At 37.3% G+C, this 25761-nt stretch overlaps 1 protein-coding gene across 2 annotated transcripts in view; it reads left to right on the top strand.

The window, feature by feature from the left end:
• Positions 1-9056: 9056 nt before the first annotated feature.
• Positions 9057-25761, top strand: part of SUSD6 (sushi domain containing 6) — a 442437-nt gene continuing 425732 nt past the window's right edge. For both annotated transcript variants that reach the window (XM_044073997.1, XM_044073995.1), the window contains exon 1: positions 9057-9215. The gene's annotated coding sequence lies outside the window, so the exon portion shown is untranslated. The remainder of the gene's footprint in view (positions 9216-25761) is intronic.

The following is a 25761-nucleotide window of genomic DNA, read 5'->3' as shown; positions in this document are numbered from 1 at the left end:
CCTTTCAGAAGTCTAGCTATGATAAAACAAGCAGATTTCTTCGTCTGTTGAAAGAAGGAGAGACAGTGAGGATGCAAACAGCAAAAGGCTTTGATCAAATTGGTTAAATGAGAGGTGTATGTGCCAAGCCAAGATCCCACTTAGTGGAATCTGAAGGCATAGAATACAGGAGATACCACAGGTATCTTATTCCAGTGTCTGAATTGATATTGCAGCATCGTACCTGTGATGCAGACTCTAGATCTCAGAGCAACCCAGACAATGTTCCTGTCGAAGAACATGTCTAAGTACCAATTCCTGTTCCTCATGATGTCCCAGATGTTCCTAAAGTTGAACATTCCTTAAGGACAGTCCCCGTTGCTAGATCCAATTCTAATGTTCATGTTACACAATCAGGTCGTATTTCTAGACCTAGGGTAAAATACACAGCAACCTGGACATGATTGTTTTACTTGTGTTTAGTTGTCTATGATTGCATGTCAAAGAATTAGTTCTGTATAATTGCACATCAAAGGATCATTTGTGTACAATTGCATATCAATGAATGTTGTAATTTTAGTGTATGACCTATCTGGAGAATGTAGAACAAACCGTGTGCTCTAACTTTAAGAAGCATTTCCAAGTGTAGGCATGTGCATATAAATAGTGAGCATGTGCAGGCAGCAGTGCCATTTTGACAGAACAGCCAAAGTGTTAACATGTATGAGTGCTGTAGTCAGTCTGTTTCTAAGTTTAAGTTTAAGTTACTATGCCTTAATCCTGATGTGTTTGTATATAATAAATTTGTTTGACCCGAACCCATGACTGTTCATCTGTTTTATCCTGACCAGACGAGCAACAGACAGTGTCTAATTATATAGGTAGTCAAGTTGTCACTTAGGTAGGCAGCCAGACTGACTTATTCGGGATGGTTTCTTTGAGATTATCCAGTCTAGGATAAACTGTCTGTTTGTTGATTTGTCAGTTCTAGTGGGAGATTGGATAAGCTGAGTGAATCCATGGAGAGTGATATGTGTAGTGGGAATAGTTGAGTTACATGTTGTCCAGTCAATGTTAAAGTCTCCTAGAATAATGTTTTATTGAAGGAGTGTCTCTAATGCCCAATGGAGTAAGTTCTCAAGGGTGGGTATATTATTACCAGGTGGGAAGTAGCAACCAATTATATTGATGTTTTTTTTTACTGCTAATTTTTAGGTTAGTAAGTATAATTTCTGTGGTACCTAGGGCTGCAGTTTGTATGTCTAGTGTTGGAACATTTAGTTGGTCTTTAAATAATATTGCAACACCTCCTCCTTTTTTGTTTATTTGGTCTTTGTGTAGTAAATTATAGCCAGGGGCAGTAATTTTGGTATTAGAGATGTCAGGCTTTAGCCATGTTTCAGTCAGAAGTACTACATCTGGTGAGATGAGGGAAAGATTGGCATGGAGGTCATGGACTTGGTTTGATATACTTCTAATATTAATGTTTAGTATTAGCAGATCAGCAGTATTTTTGGAGAAGTAAGGTAAATTGTAGAGTATATTTGTCTTGAGAAGGTTGATAAAGGCACTTGAGAAGGTTGATAAAGGCATTAGGTGGACCAGGTTTTGGATGTATGTCGCCGCTGAGTGACAGCCTGGATGCAATATGTACAATTACTTTTATGATTTTGGTGCAGTACTTATTGTATTGTAAGAATGGTTTGTTTGAGTATTGACATGGTGGAGTTTTTAATACAATGTGGTTATAGATTGCTATATGAAAGAGAGCTGGGTGTATGCAGTGTGACAGTGAAGTAGATTCTGTAGTATGTGCAGCAGTCATGATATGATGAGGAGTAGATATTGGTTTAGTATGATGATAAGAGGTAATACGTGTAAGTAAAGTAAGAATTGAGAATGAGAGGATGTGGGATAGGAGCATGTTGCAGCTTTGTTAATTAGACTAGAGAGTGAGTGAGATTACAGTTTAAATTGACTATGGTACACTATTATGAATAAGTATTAGAGTAGCCTAAGTTGTGGTGAATAGTATATAGTTAGTGTTATATTAATTTAGGCTTGATAGTTTAGGTAGTGGTTAGAGAAGAGTGTAAAGTGGGGTGAGGTGTGGGCAAGGGAGCTTGTAATGATTAATTGATGAAATATAGCTACTGGACAATGTGGAGGTCTGAGTGTGGTTTAAAGAGTATAAACGTAAGGAAAGTGGGGGTGAGTAGGAATGAGGGTAGGGGAGTGAAGTGCACCCGAGCATAGTGAGGGTGAATGAAGCAGGGCTAGCGCAAGCTTTCAGTGTGTTCAGAAAAAAACTATTAGCCATCCACACAGAAATTAGCCAGGGAGCTAGAGGGATGCTGTATCAGGTACAGTAAATATGCAAGCTCTGCCAAGACTACCTTTACTCTTCAAACATAACTCCAGATACATCAGTCACTTTTAAATGAGTCACTATTTTAAGAAAATACACCAGCAGAAGAATGATGCTCATATACAAGTGGCTTTTGAAATTAACTGCGGATAATTAAACACCAAAATATATATGGGAGGGGAGGGTCAACAAGTAGCTTTTGAAATTAATCTGGGGCTACTAAACAAGCAAAATATATATGGGACAGGGAGTGTATGGGCAGGTATGAAACTCAGTATTTGGATTGCTGGTGTTCCAAAGGATGTGCTCACCACAGTATATAGAACACTACAAAGACAATAAAATTGATTTTGTATTATAACATACTTTGGGATATAGTCTTTTGCAGTTTAAAAAGTGGTTTGCTAGCAACTGGAAGTTTCCTGGTCACGTGGCTGATCACTGAGATGCCTCAATGCAGTCAATGGTTGAGAGCAGATTCCATCTGTGGAGGATGATCCTCATAGTCTTACATATTAAAAAACATATGATTTAGTAGGCTGTCACACTCTGTAGCATTTCTGTTTTGGTCAGCCTCTGCAGTACATGCCATACTGAGGCTGAATGAAATCACAGATACTTTCAGTAAGAATTTGTCTCTGTTGCAGTTACATCACAATGCATATCACATCTCAAACTATATGGCCTAAGGAAAACAAGCACAGCAAGGTACCCATAGCTCTTTTTTTACGTTGAAATCATTGAGCTCCTAAAGGTATTCAGATTCAAAATTCACAATGTTGCATCAGCTTCTTTAATATCATAGGTTCATAGGTAGGTACTAGGCTATTGGCTCAAGGGCCTATGTAAGCCTAGCTAACAAGGTTCCCTGGCTTATGCCACCCAAGAAAGTTATTTTCCTGTGCCACTGTCAAGCAGAGACAAAGAAGTGATCCCTGGGGTGTATTTCCTATTGCCCATCCACTCATCAAGATTTTTCTTGAAGAGTGCTAATGAACTTTGCTTGACATAGATGGGTAGCCTGTTACAGAGTATGAGAAGTCTCTGGGACAGGAATCTATCCCTCCAGCATGTCCTGTTTATTTTAGTGACAAGGTTTAGGTCCCTAGAGCATGTAGCACGGAGGGATTGGGATTTCTTTAGGTGTAGCATGTCCAACAGCTCTGGGTTTGACATAGCTTTATATATTAGGCAGAGATCAACTCGGAGTAGGCGATATGCTACGGAGTAAAGCTGGAGTTTTTTGAGGCGGTCAGTGTAGGGCATTTGTTTGAGACCAGTAATCCTCTTTGTGAGGTACTTCTGTGGCCTTTCTAGCTGCTGCAGATGTCTTGTGTGGTACATTCCAAAAGGGGCATTGTACTCTATAATGGGTCTAATGAGTGTCGAGTAGAGGGGAACAATGACCTCTTTTTTTCCTGGATGAGAACCCTTTTATGATGAAGTGTGCCACGTGGAAGGGCTTCCTGACTACTGTGGCGATGTGACTATCAAAGGAGAGACTACTGTCCACCTGAGTCCCAAGGTCTCATCACACATTCAGTGTTAAGTAGATTGCTGCCTATGTGGTAGTTCATGGGTACAGAGTTTTAACCAAAGGGGATGACACTGCACTTTTTGGCATTAAGCTTGAGGCCATGGCTCTGACACCAGGCATCTGTCTCAGCGAGGCCCTTCTGTAGGATATCCACATCATTTGGGGACTTGACTATGACTCCTAGTTTGCAGTCATCTGCAAACTTCATTAGCCACAGGCCTTCTGTGTTAGCCTGTACTTCAGAGAAGTAGATACCAAACAGGAGAGGTCCCAGGACGGAACCCTGTGGTACTCCACTTGTCACTGCTTTGAGGTCAGATTTGGAGTCTGCAACTTTTACAATGTGGGTTCCGTCAGTGAGCCAGTTGGCAACCCATCTTGTGACATAGGGATTTATACCTAGTTTAGTGAGTTTAACTATAATTCCAGAATGGGGGATGGTGTCGAAAGCCTTGGCGAGGTCAAAATAGGCTGTGTGAACCACCTTACCCTCATCTACGGCTTTGGTGACTGCCTCAAAGAAGTCAATCAGGTTCAGGAGGCATGATCTGCCTTTCACAAACCCGAACTAGGTGGGATCCAGAGCTTGAAGGTTACCAATGTCTTTGTTTATGAGTTCCATGATGATACGTTCCATGGCCTTGCAGACCAGGCTCATCAGGCTAATAGGTCGATAGTTCCCGCGATCAGTGGTGGCTCCTCCCCCTTTGTGGAGTGGGATAACTGTTGCTGTGCGCTATTCAGTGGGCACAAAGCCTGATGCAAGGCTATTATTGAACATGGTGCTTAAGTGCTTATCATCTCCATAGGTTCACTGGACTGAGCTTAAGAAAGCTAAGGTGGTTCCAATAAACATGGTGAAAAAGAAGAGGAGCTGATGACAGATAATTGTGAGCTTTGAGGAGGAGAAAAAAATTGCAACCCTTTGACTCAGTGCTGTTGCTGCTGTATAAAGCTGCATTACTTCCTTTCTCAGGGCAAAAATGTGTTCAACCGTTTATAGTCTGAAGGTGAATAAACCTGATAAACACAACATTAACTTCACTAACTGAGTTTTGCAATGCAAGAAATATAACACCCTGACTTACCCAGGCAAGAAATACATCACCTGACATTCTATTAAAAAAGGTTAAATTGTCTCATTTATGTAAACATTTACAAACTTTTCAGAGATAGTACCAACACATATCACTGCAAAACTGTCACTGAATTGTTTACGGAAAATTCTCAAACTTGAAAGTATTCCTCACTACTTCCATTCTAAGTGAATGGGACTGGGATCAAACACAAAATACAACACTGTAATCTCATCCACTGCGCCCTCGTGATGCAATATAGCCAAAAAATAGTTTTCCAAGAAAATAAGATTTGGTTTGAATGTCTGACCCCCACTGGGCATTTAGGATTAGGGAAAAATTAAAACAAGTAACAGACACATACTATGGTCCTAGCAGATTTGGACTGTGAAAAACTCTGGATGATTGTTTACTTTAGGCCACACCATGGTACTTAGTGCAGGTGTGGGTGATGCTTGCTTGATTGACATCCCAACTGGGCAGTCAATTAACTGTTTTGCAATTTTGTTGGTATTATTTTAATTCTATATTTTTAACACAAATAATTTAAGACAGTTAAGGTATACAAAGTGAAAATCCAATGAGCATTACTGACTTAATGCCAGTGAAACACTGCCATACACATCCAGCAAGGGAGCTGCCACCCTCTGCTTTACACAGTTTCAAGTGCCTTGCTGTCCTTTTGTGGGTGTGGACACGTAAGCCCAACAATGGTGTTACACAAGTTGTTTTTTTTTAATCTCATCTTCTTCAGAGCTTCATTTACATGAACATTTGCTTCTTGAAAAAATAGAGTTCTGACATTATAAGGTCAGTTGTCACACGGGGGCGGGGGGTTGCTGCTGCACATCCTGAGGTGTGCTAATATAAACAATCACCAAACTCTGTGATAGGATAAAAAAGAATTCTCAGTTTCTGTCCCTAGTGATTCTTTAACAGATATGTCACTCCTCACAAATAAATGAATTTTTGGCAGTTTTACATTCCCATTAATGGCTACTAATAGTGCCACCATAGGTTCATAGGTTAGTACTGTGTTATCTGCCCTTGCATGCAATTTTTAAGCACAGACAAATTTCTCAGCCTAGAGGCAAGAATCAAATCCTGTACCATTTTGCCAACCTTAAACTCCTAATAAAAAAGTGAGAATCCAACCCAAAGGAAATAAAATACATATACACCTTTTGTGCATTCAATAACATACATCAAATAAGGAAAAGACAATGACACACTTTGAAACAATAAGCAGACAGGTGTGTCCCCTCACTAACAAATAAAAATTATAAAAATTCATTTTTTGATAGCTTTACACAATTCGCATTCATACTTAGTGATTATAAACATTTTTCTATAACTTTTTAGTTAAATATAGGAATCAGAAAAAGAGTTTAAAAATACATACAGATTCATGTCCTGTTACTAGACTAACAACTCAAGGGGCCCTTCTAAGCCCAGACAAATTTCCTGAAAGAATAACGACATTCTGTATCCAAATTAGACATTAAGGGCCAAGTGTTTATAAACTAACTTTGCTCATAAGGGACATGGGTGCTAGGCTCACTGTAAATTTCCTATTCCCCATCCACTGGTCTAGGTTACACTTAAATTGGGTAATAGACAAAATCAGCTTCACACGGATAGGAAACCTGTTCCACAGGAGTGGCAATACCTCTCAACCTCTTAGAGCAAGAAATCTGGACAAAGCCACAAACAGTGAGGGGCAAAGGCCCAAAAACAGGGACAAATTTTAAATACTGCTTTTACAAGCTTAAAATGTTGATAGACTAACATCTTTTGCATTAGCATGATTTTTCTTAAGGGTATGAAGCCTGAAACTCAAATGTCTGCCATTATTTTCTAACTTTAGACCTCAATGATTTGCTAGAAAAAACACAATATTAAGAGAAACAGATCAAAAATATGTCGCAAAAATCAAGACAGTTGGGAAATAAGAGAAGGGTAGTCTCTTAAGCACATATCTGACTCTCCAGTATGTTCTGTTTTGTTTACTATCATGTAAGCGAAGCAGACTCGGTCGAATAGTCATATCATCGACCCACATCCGTGAAAACTCACATTGCCAAAATACAGATTGAATGCAACCTAAGGACGAGTATTAACATGGGTTGAGGTAGGGTCGAGATTTGTAGCTCGGCAATATCGGAGTTCGACATTGCCAACGTTTGTGTTTCGGGTTTCGCACGAAGTGGATTCTACAAAGTTCACTTCATCTACAAGATAGTAAACAGTTCTGTTTAAGTCATAGACAAAATTCAAGTCCCTAGACTTTGCATTTCTTGTACTGTTTGACTTATAAATATGCAGGACATCCATAACTGTTGGGTTTTCAGATGCTTTGTAAGCCAGGCATAGAACATCACCTCCTCCTACAGTTTAACTCAACTCTTAGGTTACTTTTCTCCCTATAATATGATTCCTGCACTATGTAGGTACCCAGAACTGCTTGTACTTTATAAAACTTTAATTTCCTCATTTGTTATCAAAGTAAGGGGAAAGGCCACCCACTTGTTTTAAGCTTAACATCTCACAGGAGCTGCAGAGGAATTTGTCTACACCTGCATGACATACCACAGACACAGAAATGTGTAGTCAGGTGCTCTGGTTGCTGTAAACAAGACACAGGTGTGATACTGTTTTCTATTGTCCTTATTGCAGACTTACACTGATTCACAACTGCTTCTAATGTAGCTATGCCTTTCACATCAAAACAGAGCAATTACTCGGTCAACGGTTCAAAGGCAGTTGTCACCTATTTTGCAAATTTACATAAGCAGCATCACAGTATTGAAATGCTAAGCTTTAAACTTTAAATGTTTGTTTATACTACATTTTAAAGGAAAACTCCACGCTAGAACTAAAAAAACTGTTTTTTTTCACTCTTAGTTTCCTGACCTACTTTAACACCTCAAAATCACTGTAAGTGCTTTATTTGTAATTTTAGCCTGTTTTCCACAACATGGTTACCAATGAGGCTTGATATATCAATTTGATCTTGTACTCCCTTAGCCCTTTCTCATAACACTTGGTATGGCTTATGCCAGACATCAGGAAGTAACTTTGAATTCCCATTCCCATGGGATTTTGGGGGGGGGGGGTCACTGTTATTTTCTTTACCTTCTGTACAAGGACTGCTTCTTTCCTGTCTCAAATCACCCTCACATATGTTTGGCTCAGACCTTGTTTCACACTATACTTAGAAGTTATCCAGCTACAGCCATAAAAGTTAGTTGCAGGCCTGTGTTCAGGGTTTTCTTTTGTAGTCTGAGGAATTGATTCTGCAAGGGTCTCTCAGTGCACCGACATTTTTATCACCTCTGCAGTAGTGTTGGAGGGGACTCTCAATTCCTCTTGAATAGCTATTTTGCAGAAAACACATTAAAATTCTATAAGAAGCACTTAATTATTTTAAGAAGTCAAAAATAACTCAAGAACTAGAGTGAAAAAACAGATTTTTATTTAGTTCTAAGGGGAACTTTCCTTTAAGGCTGGTTTGTTACGCTTTGTATTCTTTTTGTAATTAGTTCATACACTACTACAAGGATAACAGTCATTGTGGGCCATTTAAGCCTCTCCAATTACCCTTGTAAGAATTAAACCCCAAACTTTGTGTTTGCAAGGTAAAACACCTTAACCATTATGTCAGCTCTCCCACTCCACTTCAACATTTATTCCTAGTTCCAAAACATAGACTTATGACAAACCTACATATCTAAGATTCGCAAACTTGTCAACAGTTCCTACTTAATAGAAAATTACAACTTAAAATATGAGAAAAACGCATTTTTATTTTACACAAAATTACATCTTACGAGAATATTCTACTCCATTTAAGTTAGCATGCATTTGTACTTAAACGAGTGCAACTCGTTTTATATTTACAACACAAATCAACTAATTACTAAAAATATAGCTACATATCTCGCAAAATACTTTTGAAATTATCATGCAAAAAACTGCCAACTACACAGGAAGAACCTATAGCAAATGGCTGACTGGCGACTGCTTCCTTCTTCCGCTAGACAACTGATAGCTGAGTTCTCCTCAACTCCTCCCTTTCCCCGCCCCATAACGTCAGTCGTGACGACAGTGGGGTCCCTTCAGCCGTGGGAATCTAGCCACGACCCTGGTAAAAGAGGAAAGAGGTATTACCGATTAAGGCTAGGGCGAAGCTCGTCTGACCCACACTTGCAAACTGTTGCCGATTGCCCTTGGGACAGGCGTGCCCAACGGGGAGGTAGGTAATTGTGCATCGGTAGCAGCAGGCTCAGGCTGCTTACCTTCTTGTGTTAGGGCCAGGCCTGGGCTGTCAGCTCAAAAGGTGGAGATGGAAAGGATTCCGACTGTTCATATATCGTGTCTGTGCTGTCTGATCGTATTTATACACAATAATTGTACGTAAAGCGCTGTCTCCCTTTTGTGTTGTATGTATCTAGTTTTGTTTTTCTTGCCGGATATTGAAATGATGGGCTAATCATACTTGTCTGCTGTAGTTTGGCGTTACGATCAACCCAATTTCTGCCCAGTATTTTAAGAAAGTGTATCCCTGCTATTCAGTGTTGTTGTTTATTTTGTTTTCTCCGTAGAAAGCTCGTAGATCCAAAATATCACGACATGTTATTTTCATGTAATTTATAGTGGGATGCATACTTAACATTTTCTAGGCTGTGTTCCTACCTTTAGATGCAGTGGTTAAGACAATAAAACAAAGCCGATAGTTGTTTCTGGTTTTAACAAAACGGCACCATTTTTATTATTTTCTTTGTGCCACACTCACAGCATTCAAAAAGAATCACAGTTGGAATTGTTCAGTGATGCTCAACTGTAAACTGCACTTAGTTATTTTAGATACAAGTATGTGTACATCATTTGGTTTATGACATTAACATTTCTTAGACCAATGTGTTTTAAGAGGTGACATCTTAATTTCATGGCAAAAGGGTCACTTTCATGGATAAATGTATTGTATATTACTTTTGCTTCTGATGCAGTGTCATCTCATTGTAGATGTATTCTAAATAGCATTCCTCACACCACAGGTTGTATGCCCACTCCTTACAGAAACCAACTGTAGTTGACTTAAGTTTGTTTACATTTAGTGATTGTGTTAACTTCTGGTTGTTACAGTCTCGATAATAAGCAAAAGTAGTTATGTACCATCAAAAGTTTTCCTTGTACAAATGTTGAATTGTCAAAAATGTAGAATTTCTAAAAAAATAGTAAAATCCATTCTCTTATAAATGTAAGAGCCGATAGAAGGTTACATTAACAACTCTATTTTCTTAATTTTTTTTCACATTTTCAGCATGTTTTAAAGTGGTGGCAGTTCTGTTCACAGATTGCAATTTTTTTCAGTTAAAAATAATTGTACGTAAAGCGCTGTCTCCCTTTTTGTGTTGTATGTATCTAGTTTTGTTTTCTTTGCCGGATATTGAAGTGATGGCTAATCATACTCTGTCTTTTTTTTTTCTCCTGTTGAGGAAAAACATGGTTTTGTAGTTTTACACTAAGGTTGTGTACAAATAATCTATCCTGTAGCATTCTGAGATTGTTAGCGTTCTACAAATAGCATACACAGATTCCCAAATTGAGTCTTGAAATTCAATCTTCTATATATTGAAACTGTATCTCTTGAATGTGGGTCCTTCAGGTATACGGTATTGTTGCCCTGTCATTATTGACTGCATGAAAAACAGCAGAGACTGTGCTTGACAGAATCTTGTATTTTCTGTTTGCTTTTTGTTTGTTAATTGAGATAGTGGACTGGTTCCAGATGGACCCCTTTAAGCCAAAGCCTCAGGTTTATAGCACAAGTGTGGCAAATAGTTACAATGTACAGTGGCAAAGATGTAGTAGTTGCACAGAATGTAGGTACAGAACTTAGGGATACTAATGTATCTGGTAGCTGCACATTTTTGCATGTGTACAATTTGGATAGTTACATGGTAGTTATTATTTGCAGTCTCCACCATGTACCCTATTTCCCTCATTTCCACTTATGATGAATATAGGAACACTAATTTTTCAGGAAATAAAATATGTTAGGAGTAATGTTTATTGTAAACTAGACAGATTTATTAGGACACACGGTTTCAGTATAAAATATATTTATTAGTTCAACATCATATGTGTATAAAAAATGAGTATAACGAAAGCCCACATTTTCTCATTGTTTTTATAGATAGAATATGGTTTGAGATTAAAAGTAGTCTTTGCTAATTTCATAAGACTTTAAATGAGTACTTTCTCCATTCTTTTTAGCTTACAGATTTATTTTAATTCCTTCCTAAAACTTGTAACATCTCTTGGGTTACTACCAGTTTAGCTGTAAGTTGTATTATTGGGAAGGAAGGTGATAGTTTTCGTGCCTTCCACAGAACTTTATATACAAGTTTCAACAAATTTATTTGGCTCCTAATGACCCGTATCTTTGTACTATGTTGTACAAGGATAGATCTTAACCTTAGCATTAGAGAGATGTGCCTTTCCACCAAGTTTAATTTCTTTGCAAAAGCATAGATGTTGCCTTATCAGGCTTAGCTTTAGTATAGTTGCAATGTTTCTTCCATGATCTCTCATAGAAAAAAAAATGTAGCTGTGTGGATAATTGAATCTACCAGTTCTACTTCCTGTCTCTTCGTATAGATTTTATTATTGCTGTTCTTCACATTATAATTGATTTATTGATTTATCTTGTTTTTTTAACATTTATTATCAGCTTCAATCAGAAAAACCCAGGTGGCCAAAAAGTCATCTTTGCTTAATTCCTGTTAAGATTTCAGTGTCTTTTGTCATGCTGTGCTGGGATGATATTTTTACAATGTCCCAGCTTGTGGTATACGGGACATCTGTTCTGGCTACAGGTTCATTAAAAGTACACATCTTCCTCACATTTAGCGATTGTTTCTTACAGTCAACTATGTCAAAAGCGGATTCTAGGTCAGTGAACATTGTGTATAGTCTGTGTGACCCAACTACTGTTCTTTTTCTCAACAGTGTGAACAAATGTAAAGTTAAGCTCCCATTATTGATCTGTTTTGTAAAGGTCAACTAGTTTATGTAAGTGGGCCTTGTAGTGTCAATAGCACACTAGGTAGCATAGTTGCCTTTGGTGTTAGAAGAACAAAAGGCTGTGGGTTCTATTCCAACCCCTGGTGACTTTCTTAATTTTTTTTTCAATTGCTGTCACTGTAGCGCAGCTGTAGGGCATGCTGCATTCTTGAGTGTGCCATAACTGAGATCCTGTCTACATGAGTTGATGATAGCTGAGGTGGATGTAAAAGATCCCTTGGCACTTATTGAAAAAAAGAGTAGGGTAAGTTCCACAGTCAACTTTCCTGTAGTAGTAAAAGCCCCAAAGTGGCTACTACCCTAGTGGGACTACCCCAGTCAGCAAAAGATGAATAAAAATAAATACAGACTTTTCATCTTAATTTAAGTCTTATGTTATCCAGTAACAATTTAACAATTTATTGGTGGTGGTGCTGCGGTAGCGTTGTCGCCTCACAGTAAGACGCTGTCCGGTTCGATTCTCAGCTAGAGCGTCTTCTGCGTGGAGACATGCGTGAATGGGCGTACCTTCATTGAAGGTTGTGCATCAGGGCTGGTAACTCGGCACATAAAAATCAACTACCAGTCATTAGCGGACCGGAGTCCCGCTGTGGCGACCCCTAACCGGGAAAAGCCGAAAGACACAAATTATTAGAAAATTATATAGAATAGTAGTAGAAAGCTACAACTCAGGATCTTTTTTCTCTGTTTGTTTGTTTTTTTTTTATAAACTGGGAAAGTTGTTTCCAAGACTTCTGAAATTTCAGATCCAGCATATAACTGTTAATTGAATTGACAGCATTCTTGCCCATGTTTCAGATGTACCTCTCTCCCTATTCTACACATATGACAGCATTCGTGTCACTTTTCTATATGTTCCAGATGTACTTGTATTCCTATCCCATGCAGTCCTGGTGCTGTACTTTTCAAAGTGTCTAGTTGTTTACTTATCAGTTCAGATGTTATTTCTAACGGTATGAATGTCTCCCAGTCATGGTCACTTTCTTTCTACTGTTCACATAATTGCCCACTATACTTGTCCTTGGGGTTGAGTTTCTTCTTGAAATATTGAAACCACTTTCTGTCATGTAAAATCAGTCATCAGACTGAATGGAACATCATGTGTTATGGGCAATCATGGCATTATTGTAAAACAGTACATCCTCGGTCGGTCTGTGCAGAATTGGGCTTGGCTTGTGTGACTGACATGACAAATGACCGTGGTATTGTATGCAAATGATGTATGATTGACTGCCATTCAGATATGACAGTGACATCGTGCGTATTACATCAGTAGTTGATTGACAGATATTGAAATCACCGCAGTATGCATGGGTTCTGCTGGAGACAGATGTAATTACTTTGCCTTGGTCCACATTTTACAGAACCAACAGGCCACTTAGGGCTAGGGTTAGCCTTATCTCTATGTTATTGAACAGTAAATTACTAAAGAATATCATGATAAATCGGAGATAGTTGAGAGGTATGCATGCCATGTAACAATGTTCTGTCTTAATGCATAAATGTGTATTAATAAACAACTCTTTGCTGACAAAATACACCACGTCTTCCATTAGTAGTAGTTCCAGTTACAGTGCTGTTTCTTTACCATTATTGAATTGTAGTGCCCCCCCTCAAGCTAAGGTGTCGAATGCCCTATGAATATTCATGACGTTGGTGGAGACATCATCATGAATATTCATTTATTATTCGAAAATATCACCAGTTGTTGGCTGGTGGGAGGTGTGTAGGCGGGACTTGCTGCTGCACATCTGGGGAGGTACTGTTCAACAAATGCTTTGTTGTCATTATTTACTGTAACTAGCAACATCTACTCACAACATCGTTTTGCATATTGTTGCCTCTTTTCTTTTATGAGGGCCTTGTATACCTTCCATTAAATTCTTATTTGTATGTAGTCATGCGGATCTTTTCTACTTGGGCATATTTTAATTTATTTTCTATAAATTAATTTTGCTTGACAATTGTTCAGATTAAGGCACACTGTTTTCATTTGCTCAGCTGTGGGCATACCAAGGGTATGGCTGTCCATGTATTTGTTGAGTGGCAAGCCGGTTTAGAAGAAAACACAGTTTGACCTTTTTTCTTCTGTTTCTTAATGCAAACAATCACTGCATTTTAAATGGGAAAATTATTTAAATGTTTCAGGTTAACTTAACTGGTTCTAATCTACCAAAAAAAAGCTATGTAGAAAGCACTAGGGTTTTTGAGATGTCTTCTGCATTTTACCATTATTTCTACTGACATAACGCTGAAGAAAACATTTACAGCAAAATACACCACAAACTTGGGCTCCTGCTTGGACTCAAGAATTTACTACCTGACAGTGACACTTCATGTGAACAGAAGTGGCAACAGTGTACTGCTATTTAAAGACATATTTAAAATGCTTCAGTTCACATGAAAATTGTTAAAGGGAAAAGAACAACGGAAAGACACTTCATAAAATGGCATTTGTCCCCAGAGTCACTAACCATTGACAAGCGTTACAACGGGTACTATTTTTCAAAGATTTGTTAATAAATCCATCTTCCCTTAAAATACTCTGCCATATTTCTCCATTGTCCCTAGTTCTGTAGAGCATCCCTTATTTTTGTACTGCCTAGTAAACTGTTTGATCCTCCGCTACATCACAATGGATTACAATCGGTCAGTAATACAAGATATTAGAGTTTCGTACTAACTAAACAAGCAAAATATGTACTAAATTTGCATGATTCTAATGTATACTGTAACTTGTGGTAAAGAGTTGCAGTTTCACAGTCTTTTTTGGCTGTGTTTCTTTCTGTTTGATTTTAGTTATTTACCTTGCTTATTTTAGTTAATTAAACTCATAAGTTCATGTTGTGCTGCCTCTATTACAGTTCTGTTACTGGTGTTCTTTAAGTGGTTATGATTACCTTTGCATTTCATGTGCAAATGTCACAGCGAAGGCATAGTTTGCTGTTGTGCACCTCGGTGTCTCAAACTAAACAGTAACCTTTTGCTCTTAAGCGCTCCTTGTCAAACCATGTTTCATGCTTCTCTTCCAGTCTGTTCATCCTTTGTCCAAACTATTTATCTACTTCTGAGTTTAACTCCTGTAAATGTGTGTGTGCACATATATATTATATGTACGTATATGTGAATGATTTATTGAAATCAACCGTTTCAGTGTTCGTGATTTGTTTTTAATAACTATGCTTTAAAAGCCTGACTGCACCTCTGAAATTTCTGTCTAATTTTGATTGACTCTGCGGTGGTATATCAGTATTCTGTTTTCTGTATTAACTCCCAGAGTTTATCTGTAACTTCAGAGGAGAATGGTCATGTTCTGCTCTAATCATACTATCTAATCTTAAAGGCCTTCTCATAAATTTGGGGTTACTAGTAAATAGTCTAGGACTGGGGTGGCTGTTACAAATATCATTATGGACATCAAACTAACCCATAATTTTTTCCCTTTTACAATACAAACGTTCAGAACAATCTGTGTGTACTGGTTATAGTTAACAAACAGCATCCAGTCCTATTTATAAGCACGTCTTCAGAATTTCTCAGACTCTTTTTATTCAACAAATATATTTCACCGTTTTTAGTTCCTCTGTTCTAAAATTAAAATTTCTGCCCACTAATAGTGTGCTACTCCTTTCCTGTATTTTTATTTGTTCTTCCATGTTTTTCCATGTACACAGTATGGTTGTCTTGAATTATTTTAGGGTGGTGCATATGTCTTTGACCACAAAGTACCATAACTACTTTATCTTTTTTACATTTTGTTGTTAGCCTAGCTGTCTAGTGATTTTTTAGAGGGGACCCAGGATAAAGGAAACCGAGACTTTAAGATGATAGACATTTTACAAATACAGTAGTGCAGGCATACATTTGTAATTACACAGCCAAAATTATACATTATTCAGTACATTCCTTGCAAAGCAAAAATTATACATTATTCAGTACATTCTTTGCAAAGCAAAAATTATAAATCTAGACACATTCTAGTTAAACCAAGTGGTGTAATTCCAAACAGTAGTTTAATTGGCATACAACAATACAAAGATTTGATAAAATGCAAATTAAGTTGTAGCTGACTAAACTTGAGTTAGCAAATACACAAAAGAAGGACCTCTTAATGTAAACTTTGCAGAAGATGGATGATGTCTGGCAATAAAAATAGATTAGGCTGATCGAAGAGATGATATCAATGCTGAAGTTGTGTATTGCACTAGTAATATTTAAGATACAGATGTATGTGTAAAAATATAGGATAAAATTGTAATGCAAGGAAAAGAAAAATGTTGGGAATTGAAAGAATTATAGTGAACTGATAGGGAACTGTAAGGAATGTCTACTGTTTTAGAGAAAAAGTTGTTAAGAGTAAACAATGTTAAGAACAGAGAATAATGTAGGCAGTAGTGTACTTGGCATGTGAATGTAGTTATAAAGTAAAACATTTAAAGGTTGGAGAGTAAATGATTGCTAATGGTAGGGAATATGGTAGATGACTTTTGCTGTTCCTTTAAAAATGCATAATCTTAGGATGCACTATAACCTCAAGCCTACCAGTATAATCAGGCTTCTGCTGGAATTACTAAGGTTTTCATCTTTTTCAACTAGCACTAAGTTTCTCATTTTGCATTCTCAAATATTATGTTTCCAATAGCAATGTTCCTGTTAAAATTATATCATTAGGCATAAAAACTCCCTTGTAGTCAGAATCATCTAATTTAGTGATTAGGCCCCACAACATTCATAGAAACAGTTTTTAGACCATTTCAGTGTTTCTCTTGTGGAGTCAACAGCCTAAAGCCCTTCTTTTTTAACAGCGTAATGCCAATTTACCCAATAAATATCCGTATTATCCATTCTAGGGACCGGTGCCATAACTGCTGGGAACATGTGATCTGAGCACCACATATCGGTTTGTCCACCATTATGTGCTCTTTTATCCGTGCATTAGAGCATGTGTTAAATATTGTCTTAGAAATTGACTTGAGTATTTTTTTTTTCCAATGTATAAAGGGGTTACGTTTTGGTGGTCTTCATTGCTTCTTTGAACAAGTCCTGTAATGGGTTTCCTGTTTCTGTTGCACATTCTGAACTGCTCTTCATCTTTGCCTAAAGTAGTATCATGTAAAAGCTACTGAACATGACCACCTGTACAGTAAGATGTCTTTGTTCCTGTGATTACATTTGAGCCAAATCTCAGGAAGAGAAGAGTTGCCATCCACTTCTCCTTGATTTTCCCAATTACCCAAGAAATCTCCCAATTTTGTCTCCTAGCACCAGATTTATCAGATTAAAACAATGTGCAAATAAATCTGCTGTCCCTCTTCAGACAACTTTAATCTATTTTTTGGCTCTTGAACTCTTCCCTACCTGTATCAGCGTTGGTTCTAGAGTTGTCCATCAAACTAAACCCTGTGTATATGTTAATGTAGTGATCTTTTAATAAATAAAACTTCCTAAACAGTACTTCATCTTCAGTTACCTCTATCTCTAGACTGTTGTCTTACTGTCCATCCTTCTAACCTCTTTGCAATGCCAACCACCATTTTCTCACAGTATTTGTTAGCCCTGGCAACAAATCACTACCCTTGCTATGTTATGTTCTATGACTGGACTTGTAAATAATCTGTTTTTTAAGTATGTTTTAAATGTAACTGTAATTTGAGTTTTATTAGTCGGAGTCACTAAAATTTGTTTAGACAATTGTTTAGTATTGTATGTGGAGCTTTTCTCCCCGGGCCTCCGCTGAAAATGGACATATATCCAGTCGGACTTTCCGATTAACAAATGTAAAATAAATAAATAAATAAACATTTTAACCTTCCTTGCATGTCATCACACATGCTAACTTTGTCTGTATGTGTTGTACTTTCCAAAATTTATTTTAGCATATTTAGGTGTTGCCACACAAATTCCACTGTCTTTCTATATACGTGTGTGTTTGTGTGTGTGTGTAATATATATATATACACGTGTGTGTATTTAGTACTTTTGCTTCAATGATTGTTGCCCACTACCTCTTGGAGCTTATTCAGTACAGGAACTTAAAGCACAGCGAAAAGCAACAGGACACTGCTGTAAACCAAAAGTATTTAATAAAAACTCAGTCCTTAAAATGCAATATAAAACACAATGTAAGCGCTTTCGGGTTACACCCTTCATCATACCAGTAAAACCCACCCTATTGAATAGGCGGGCTTTTCATTAATTTTAATTGGCTGTAATATGGTTTAAAATTATGTCTGTTTAATTCTGTGATGTCTGATGAAGGGTGTAACCCGAAAGCGCTTACATTGTGTTTTATATTGCATTTTAAGGACTGAGTTTTTATTAAATACTTTTGGTTTACAGCAGTGTCCTGTTGCTTTTCGCTGTGCTTTGATTTTTGTTTAAGGACACAGGACTTTTAGCAGGCGTGAGGTATTTATTTGGACTTTCAGTACAGGAACTTATGCGCATATTTAGTGACCAGTTCATGATATCTTGAAGAATACAGGATATGAATTTACATTCTAAAAAGGCTTAAGTTAACATTGACTTCTAGTGTTATCACTGTCTTTAAGTAAAAAGAAAATTGTTAAAAATCACAAATTCATGGTATAGAAAGTATCCATCAATGGGGTGGAGAGGAGCATAATAACTTATTTCTGGGTTCAGCAGCATCTCCTTCCCCTTCAACAGACCTGCTTTTGAAATCCGATAAGTCAGTGTAATACTTGATACTGCATGGAACATATTAAAAGTTATGGGTTGCTTTGGAGTATATGGTGTGTGTAAATGAAATATCCTGCACTGTAATTTAAGGAATGATAAAAACAAAGTTTCTTTAACCTGCAGTGCAAGATGTTTCCAGTATTACATAAACCAGACACTTCATCCATTTCTGTTGTCTTTTTTATGTTAGAGAAGTACTTCCCATGTTCTTCAGTGGGTTGTGCTAATAATTTTTCTGAGCAGTGATTTTAGGTAGTTTGTACACATCATATGAATGATCTTCTGAGGGTCCTTTGAGTGGCTTTGAATTTTCATAATGAAATTTTAATTTTTTACATTTATGTGTAGTGTCAGTTCACTTTTATGTGGTCAGTAGTATAGTAAGTGTTACACTAAGATTTGTAATCCAAGCCAAATGCAGTTTGGTGTGCTTCTTAGTTTACACTAAAATTTGTCAGCTTTATGGTTTACTTTTTGTCAGCTTAGGTATATAGTCCAGGTTTACTGGTAATGCTGTTTTCTGATTGGGTAGTTGGTGGTACTGTTTTATTTAATATTGTAACCGTTTGATTTTTAAGACTAAATTTCGTTTTAAAGGAGTTGATTTTGGTGCGGGTCAGTTTGTCTGGATTTTGGTGTATATTGGGAGCAGTGTTTGATGGTTGTGTATACAGAGCATACCTTTTTAAGTTGTATTGAGTAGCAGGGCATTTGGCCTATATTTTTTCTTTTTAATTTTATTTTACTTTTTGTTAAACTAAGTGAATATATTATTTTGTTGGGGTTTGTTTTATGCTCAATTTTTGTTGGGGTGACATTGTCAGAGTTGTGTGTAATGTGGAAGTTTTCTTTTAGTTTATAGTGAGTATTGTAAATACTGCACGTTTGGGAGTATTTTCAGTAGATTTGTTGGCACTAAGGGAATAAGTAAGCTGTTGGCAATGCACTAAGAATATAAGTAAAATCTTAGCTGGTCAGATATGCGTTTTCAGCTCACCGTTTATATGAGATCTAATGTTGGTGTTTACTGTAATGATATGAAGTTTGTATACACACACACACACACACACACACACACACACACACGTATAATACAGACTTGGGTGCATGCATATATAATACAAACATATACTTAAAGGATGTGTAATTGTACATCATATGTATGTCTACGTTTTTGTATCTATACAGTTGTGTGTCTCTCTCTCTCTCTATATATATATATATATATATATATATATATATATATATATATATATATATATATATATATATATACTGTGTGTGTATGCGTATGTAAATGTAAACACTGGTAGTATAAATATGTAAACTGTAAACACTGGTAACATCAACAAGTTAAAACTGAAAATCAGAATGTTGACACTGCACTGCAAGTGCTCTGATGTTAATTATATATACTAACCCAGAGTCACGCAATCCCTGGGAAAGGGACATTCTCCAATCCTGGGGATTGTTTATTTTGCCCAGCTACAGTCCCAGACTGTGTTGACAAAGAAAAGAAAAGTCTCCCATGTGTGTGTATTTTTCTTGTTTGTGGCTAATTATATGTATGCATACAAATTGTGTGTGTACATGTATATGTGCATGTTAGATTTGCTCATGTGTGTAATTAGAAAAAAGTAGGTTGTGTATATGTGGTTTATAAGTATAAATAAGCTGATTTCTGGAGACATGCAGCTGTGTGCTGTGTAATTTACATTCTTGTTAGAAAGCAGTCTGATTGCATACCTGCTTGAGGCTGATAACTTATCCGCTGTGTCGTTTTTAGTGCAACATTGTGACAGTCATTAAATATTACATAACTGGGGAGCATGATGTGTGTACGCAAAATCACAGGGAGACCTTGTGGGAATAAGAAGGAAGTCTAGAGAGGGCAAGAGGGAACACATGCATGGGAACACGTTTTGATCTTGAACTACAGACTTTTTTACATTCTGGAAAAAGTGATAGAAGTGTGGAATGAACCTCCAGAGTGAATGGTGAAGAAAACGCCAAAAGGCCACATTTGAATAATAGAGAGACAGCTGGTTGGAATGGAGTACTGAGGTTGCTTGTGATAGCTGCATTATGGTAAATGTAAACATAAAGAGGATTTGATAAGTGGGTGTGGAGCACAGATCTGGAGGGCAGTACAAGTCACTCACAGTATTTACACAAAGGCTTTGGAGGTGTGCCTGTCTTTATTTTTTGTGACCATTTTGTATAAGAATAGCAGCTTTTTTTTCTGCACCACAGGAAATTGAACTGGGAGTTCCAGGTAGGACTACCTTTTTTTTTTTGTCTTGGGAATGTGTTTAATTAATTAAAATTTTCAGGAAAAGGGCGAAGTAAGACAATATTGTTGGTATTGCACTGCTTCTGTACAGATTAGAAGTAAACAAACAGTACTGTGCAAAATGAGCTTACTTTTGGGAGTTTTTAATGTCTCTCAAACTGAGATGTAGAATAGATTGGCGATTGTTTAATTAATACAGATAAATAAGGAAAGCATGTCAATGCACTGAAAATCCAAAACAAGTATGTGTATTTGTGTGGCCTGTCAGACACTTGTGCTTTACATGTTAAAAGGTGAAATGCCTCATTTCCTTATGGCTGTAACTTATTTCCTTAACAATGTTGTTTCGTTTCTTGCCTTGGGAAAACTTGTGAAACCAGGATGTATGTAATCATGAACTCTTCACATACTGAAACTCTCAAAGCATTGTAGAGTTTTGAACTCTCTGCGGTGAGAGTTTCATCGCAGGCTGAGAGGGTAGAGACTATTTTGATCTCCTGATGCAGTGCAGGGCTTGATTGTTTACTGTCAGTGTAAAGTGCATTTAACATTCATACACTTGAAGTCTGTTAAATAGGTCTCCTGTGTGATGCTGAAATTTATGCCAGTTTTATCATTTGTTAATCTGGTACATGGCTGTGTGACTTGGACTAGAGGGACGAGTATTTGTGTGTTGAAACATGTACACGTGTGTGTGTGTTTTCATATATGTTTATGTGTAAGTGGGGATATATATATATATATGTATATGTATATATACATATATATATATATCTGTGTGTATGTGTGCGTGTGTATATATGTGTGTGTGTATATATATATATATATATATATATATATATATATATATATATATATATATATATATATATATATATATATACACACACACGCGTTTTAGTGTAGTGAATTTGCATGTTATCCAAACTATCCGTATGTTTTAGGGAGGAAGCAGGGATACCTGGAGAAATTTCCTGCAGGCATGGTGACAGTGTACAAACTCCACACACTGATAGGAACTCTGGGTCTGGATCTCTGAGATGGAGATCTTGCCATTGAACCACTGTGTTGCCCAAAGGAGATTCCCAGACATCTTGAATCTGTTCAGATGTGTTGTTAGTGTGTCTCTTCATCCTGTTGACTGATTGGTCCTCTGTACTTCTGTTACCCTGTTATTTGTCCCATACTATGTCCTACATCTTCTCAAACCAGCTCGCAGTCTAGAATGTGGCAACACTGTTGGATATGACAGTATAACTCTTCTGCACTCTTTCTGTGAAAAAGTGCCTTTTGTATTCCCTTCTGAACCTTATTCCCTTCAGTCTTGATTTCTGCCCATGTTGCAGAGCCATGTGGTTATCTTGTGATATAATGTGACTAAAGCAGCACAGGCAGTCATTATAGCCAGTTCCTTCCAACCATGATTTCATAATCTGTGTCTTCACTCCCTGCTGGAGTTTTATGTCCCCTTTCAGTTCAGATGCAATCTAATTGTGTCATCTTCTGTAGCTACTTTTCCTTTTGAGCCCCCCATGTGATAAGTAGCTGGACGTCCTGGCTGAAATGCATGATGTGTATGACATGCTTTCTCTGTTGTCTGTCCGAATCCATCTTGATCTGTTCAAGCTCCTTATTTGTGTTGTAGTTAGTGTGTTATAGTGAAGCAGAGTGATGTTTAATTATACCTTGTCATTTGATGTCACAAGTAGATGTCCGTGTGTAAATGGAGATGCTTTTCTGTACTTTTTTTAAATAAAATAAATGGGTAACATCTTATTTTGATCCTGTCTGCAGCTTTGGAAAGTTTGCTTTTTTCTCATCCCATGGCCGTTTGGCAGTCACTGGATAACTGGCCTTGAATGTGCATCACCTCTGTTATAGCCTTCTGCCCCTTTGCTGATTTAATAGTTGCAGAATTTTATTCACCACATCTTTTTTGTTTTGAAGGGGAAGACTCCTAGAGCTCACGGTGATGTAGCAATCTCTGCTTTGAGATCTACTCAAAAAAACTCCCTAGCCTGTCTGTAATAACTGAAGTTTTTTGTCTGTTCTCAGCCAGTCAGTTTGTTGATTATATATCCCATAATCTAGTTCTGTTTAAAGAAAGGTAGTGTTACAGTCTAAATGTTTGGGAGGTTCTGAGTTCTAAATCAGCCCATTGCAGGTTGTATACAGTCTCTCAAAACACACACACACACACACACACGCAGTTTTGTTTGGTATAATTACATTTGTATTTCTGATCCATTATGTATTGTATTACTACAAAAAAGATTTGCATTGTATGTAACTTGTAATATGCCATGTATTTTGCAGCCTTATGTAAAAAGTGTTCTGCTTTTGAGAAGACTAATGCAACAATCGGGTAGGAGATGTATGAACACTGATATGTAGCCTGACATAATAAATGGGAAAATGCATTGTGTAATAGATTTCATCAGTTTGTGAAACTTCACTGATTTAATGTTGGCAGTTCTAGTCGTTCTAGTTAACACTATTAGGGGTGGTGATTTTAATGATTTACTTGAATACTCAGAATATAAATAGACATTGTATGATGACTGTCATACACCAGGTTTAAATCAGTTTTTTGAATGTGCATAGTAAGGAAACATAAGTGTTGTTCATGTTGGTACTTTTTAGGTAATTATTCCTCACTGGTTTGATTGTTTTCTTTTGTTTTTTATTGGCTGGTTTTGACCATGATAATAAAGAGTGTTTATGGAGTAAAGGTATTTTTTTTAATTCATGGCACTTAGTATATTTTAATTTGTTTTATTGTAAACTTTGCTCTCTACCATTTTGAGAGTCATTCTTTTTTATCAATGTGTAAGACTGTCTGTTTGCAGGGTGCCATTAAGATGTAGGATGAAGCTGGAGCACTTGGCAAAAATTTGACACTGAGACAGCAGTGACATGTAAACTCCACACAGAAGGCTGGATAACTGGTCTGGAAAACCAGGCACTGTGAGGTGGCAATACCAACTGCTGAACCACTTTCTGAAAGACAAATACTTTTTTATTGGGTAAAAATCTATGCTGCCCACCTCATACGCATTGTTTCATATTTTGTTCTATGAATTGTTCCAAAGAGTAAATAGTTTCACTCAAGTGCCATTACAGGAGGTTTGAGTTGCATTTTATGTAGAAGAAAACAAAATCCATGAGTCACACTTGGGGCAGAGAGGAAGGATGGAAATTTTGCCGGCCAAATCTGTATTGTTACTTACTCCCATATCTGCCTTCGAAATTTTTCTGCACTCAGTTTTGCAACATATCCTGCCATTGTAAAGTTCTAACTGTAAGTGGAGAAGGGAAGAAGTGAAAGCACTGCAAGTGGAACATTTTCTGCAGGCTAGTAGTCGTTTTGCATTCAGCAATCTTCTTGTAAATCCGCCTATCACAACCCAGTGTTTTTTTTTTTAATTCTCTCACTTGAGTGAACATTTGTTGCATTTACCTTACGTCTCGGCACTTAGGAGTTGAGTTTTCCCCTTACCTTGTTTTATAAATTATTTGCAGTACAAATGTTTTCTATTTCTACATACTTTTCCTTTTGCAGATGCATCTTTGTAGAATGCTGGCCTCTTTACTCAGCAAAATAAGGGAAAGATTTATAACAGTTTGATTGTTAAGACTTAAGGTAAGAAAAAGATTTTATAAAGGTGCAATTGTTTTAGTTGTAGGGTTTTGCCATGTGGCAAAGATAAGTAGATAAAAGTGACACTTTTTTTTGCAGGATACCTCTGTCTCTGTAAATTAGATTCAAAGCTCAGTTTACATGAATCTCTGTATGAAACGTGTGTTAGATGAGTGCAGTGTTATTAAACACCTGTCTAGTGTTTGGTTGCTTGCTTCATAAACAAGGGGACACAGCAAGGCATTCACTGTGGTGTCCAGTTTTTAAGTACAATTTATTTGTTTTGTGCAGTGACATGAGCTGGAATCTACATTTAAAATGGTCAGAAATATTTACTGCAGTTACAATTAAAGTCCCCTCTTTCAGAATGCATGGTTACTTTGTGTTTCATTTTAGAATATTTATTTCAGTACTGAAAAAGCATTGCTGTTCAGAAAAAGGTAATGACATAGAATACTTGAACAGCAAGTACAAGCTGTACTGCAGCCCATATTAGCAGAGGAAGGAGAAGTGAGGTGATCTTGGAAAGATTACCCAGTAGCAAGTCACCGGTGATTAATTAGTGCAGAAGGCTGCACTCTTCCAGGCTGAACAGTGAAGGAGGCATGCTGTATGGCAGGTTGGGAGGTACAGCTGCACTCTCATGCTGTATGGGTGGATTGGGATGTTGAACTGTTCTCACAGAGACTGGATGGTTGGGAGAACAAGCTGCCGTCTCTCCCACAATGTATGGAAGGTTGAGAAATTGAGTTAAACTCTCCCACTCAGTACAGTAGGTTGGTAGGCTCAGCTGCAGTCTTCCAGCCTTTGTGTTAGGTTAGGAGGTTCAGCTGTACTCTCCAAGTTACCATTCATAACAGCGAGCAGTCAGAAAAGCAATTTGGGTTGGGCGTAAGAGTGAATCTTCAGAAAAGTGAACTCTTCGTTCCTATGTGTTTCAGTACGCTAGCTGCTGTCTGAGGTCACATTGCTGCAGGGCAGGGAATTTGTCCTCTCTGATGTGATCTCAGAGTTTGTATATGTAATTAGCAAGGAGTATGGGGGGGGGGGCCTTGCCTGTTGCAAAAAATATTGTTT

This window comes from Protopterus annectens, chromosome 6.part0 (assembly GCF_019279795.1).
Source record: "Protopterus annectens isolate FY-2018-M chromosome 6.part0, PAN1.0, whole genome shotgun sequence".
NCBI lineage: Eukaryota > Metazoa > Chordata > Ceratodontiformes > Protopteridae > Protopterus > Protopterus annectens.
The sequence above is the reverse complement of the archived record's forward strand: the minus strand, read 5'-3'. Positions and strand labels throughout refer to the sequence as shown.